Source organism: Bison bison, unplaced genomic scaffold (assembly GCF_000754665.1).
Source record: "Bison bison bison isolate TAMUID 2011002044 unplaced genomic scaffold, Bison_UMD1.0 scf7180017864053, whole genome shotgun sequence".
Lineage (NCBI taxonomy): Eukaryota > Metazoa > Chordata > Mammalia > Artiodactyla > Bovidae > Bison > Bison bison.
The window spans coordinates 1,622,338-1,625,236 of NW_011494625.1; the positions used below are offsets into that span (position 1 = coordinate 1,622,338).

Sequence of the window (2,899 nt, forward strand, 5' to 3'; positions counted from 1 at the left end):
TCTGGGAGTTGGTGATGGACAGGGAGACCTGGCGTGCTGCAATTCATGGGGTCGCAAAGAGTCGGACACGATTGAGCGACTGAACTGAACTGAACTGAGGCATCTACATTTTATTTGAGCTTCCCCCCCAACCTTAGCTAAGAAAGGGCTAGTCAATGAAGAGGAAGTATGCAGCCATGTCCCTAATCAGATCACGGATTTCCGTCTGACCGAGAAGAGGCAGTACCTGCTCAGGGCACCCTGTACCTCTTCGTCTGGGGCCGGTTTACAGGATGCTTTCAACAATAGACATTTATCCAGAATTCTCAGTTCCAAATCTTTACTTCTTTCCAAACAGTACCTGCTGCAGTGTCCAAAAACAGGTTTCTTAGAAAGAAACAAGTAGTCTCTTTACCAATCTGTTGAATAAACGCATTGCCTTAGGTAAATTACTCTCTTTTAAACTTTCAGAAAGCAAGTTCTTCTCTAGGAAGAGTTTCGGTGAACACTTGCATCGAAGAATATTCCATATCTATTCAGAAATTCAAATCACATCAGGTTATCTCCCAACACACGTCTCTTGTGAGACATCCAATACTGAAAACTTTGTTCTGAAGCTAGGGCATTCTGTCTCTGGTTATGACAAGCAAGAACCCTAACCCTTCAAAACAGTAATCAAAGTTTACTTCAGTAAACTCCAGGGGCAAGCATAGACCCTTCAGCAAAGAGTCTGACCTCTAAAAGGAGAGGTGTGTCACAGCGACGTCCTGCCGTCCGCAGACAACAGAACGTGGCTGGAAGTGACAAAAGGCTGCCAGGGAGGCAGCACAGAGCACGCCTCTGACTCGCACAATCAGAGAGGGTGTCTCCCAGGGGACTCCTCCCCCCAGGAATGGAAAATTATTCCCCACGGTGGGAACCACCTCCTGGGAAGTCAGCCAGTGCTGACTCATCCAGTAATTATTAAAGCCTAAATGTACACTGCTCCAGACAAGGTATGGTTTCATGGCTCCCTAGAGAAGACTAATTATTTCAAGGGGAAAATGTTTTTAAACTTATGCAAATCTAAATTCACTTTAGCTGCACTTTAACATATGCATGATTTTTAAGACAAGTTGAGAGAAAGGAATTTGGAAACCTTATTCCTGACAGCAGATGCTAGATAAATGACGAATAGACAAATTCTCCATTTGCTTTTTTTCAAGAAGGAATATAGTGTCCCTTGTCAGTATTTTGCCCTACCTGGCCAGCTAGGCCCCTGGGTAAATCATCTCTTGGGTCGTGTCTTGTATGCTACTCATTACCAACAAACTAAGTTCACATGAACGTTACATTTTCCTCCTTCAGAAAGGATAGCCCGTTTCCTAGAGACTAGCAACCCACGGCAGTATTCCTGCCTGGGAAATCCCAAGGACAGAGGAGCCTGGAGGCCTCCAGTCCACGGGGTCACAAAGAGTCAGACACGACTGAGTGACTGAGCACACACATATAAATAAAATACTGTAGATGAAGAGAAGGAAGCCACACGCTCTTTGTGGGGAAATGCAGGTGGATCAAGAAGACTTCGAAGCTAATATGTGTTTGGACTTCCCGGGGGCACTAGTGGTAGAGAATTCTGCCTGCCGAAGCAGGAGATGTAGGAGACGTGGGTTCTGCGTCCAGAACCCAGATGTTGGGTCCAAAAGATCCCCTGGCGGAGGGAAGAGCAACTCACTCCAGTATTCTTGCCTGGGAAATCCCATGGACAGAGGAGCCTGGTGGGTTACAAAGCTGCAAAGACCATGGGGTCGCAAAGTCTGGGACACAACTGAGTAACTGAGCACGCGTGCACTTTCTCTCTCTCTTAAAAAAAAGAGTTTCGGTCTAGAAAAACTGCCCTTCTGTGAGGGATGACAAATCCTGTTCAAAGGCTCTATTCCTGTCCCTTCAACCACCTTCTCCTTTGCTCTCCCCTTTCATCATGAAACAAAAAGCCAACCTGCATCATCTCTTGTTATACACGGCTGTTTATTACCACCATTGCTGTGTGGGCATCACCTCGCACTTGAGAGATGCCAGCTAACTCCTGAGCAGTCCGATCCTCCCGGCTTCTCAGGGAGAGCTCTGTAGGAAAGGAAACTCCCCCTCTAGGGAGTCTGGCTGCGAAACAAGTGCTGAACAATCAATAATTAAACAACAATTTAAATAGAATGCAGACATTCACACCACGGGCAACCAAATGCAAAACCTCTGTCTTCTCGTGGATAAAAGATTCCCCTAGCACTTAGCTGTCTAGAGTCACTTACTTTCCAACCTTAACCAAACAGAATTCAAAAATACTGTTATTCCATCGTTCCCCTAGAATCAAATTTAATTCCGTTGAAGGAAAGGAAAGGAGGGATGCCTTGAGGCACTTGATTGCCAGTTACAAAGCAGAGAACATTCTTGGATTAAAGATGAGTCTGCTGATCCAATCCTTATTTAAGTTTGTTCCATGTATTAGAATTTTTTGTTTCCTTGTCTGTTTGTTTTTTTTTTTTTAACAGTAAAGTATTTTAGGTTAGTTGCAGGCTTTATACGGAGAAGGCAATGGCACCCCACTCCAGTACTCTTGCCTGGAAAATCCTATGGATGGAGGAGCCTGGAAGGCTGCAGTCCATGGGGTCGCTGAGGGTCAGACACGACTGAGAGACTTCACTTTCACTTTTCACTTTCATGAATTGGAGAAGGAAATGGCAACCCACTCCAGTGTTCTTGCCTGGAGAATCCCAGGGACGGGGAAGCCTGGTGGGCTGCCGTCTATGGGGTCGCACAGAGTCAGACACGACTGAAGTGACTTAGCAGCAGCAGGCTTTATATGCTTTTTTGCCACAGAAGAAGCAAGGGGACTTCATCTGATTCTTTTTTTTTTTTTTTAATTTATTTTTTTGGCTGTACCAAG

At 45.4% G+C, this 2,899-nt stretch overlaps 1 long non-coding RNA gene across 1 annotated transcript in view; it reads right to left on the reverse strand.

Annotated features, from left to right (window-relative positions):
• The window catches only part of LOC104985601, a 14,217-nt gene that overhangs the window by 5,092 nt on the left and 6,226 nt on the right, over positions 1 to 2,899 (reverse strand). The window lies entirely within an intron of this gene.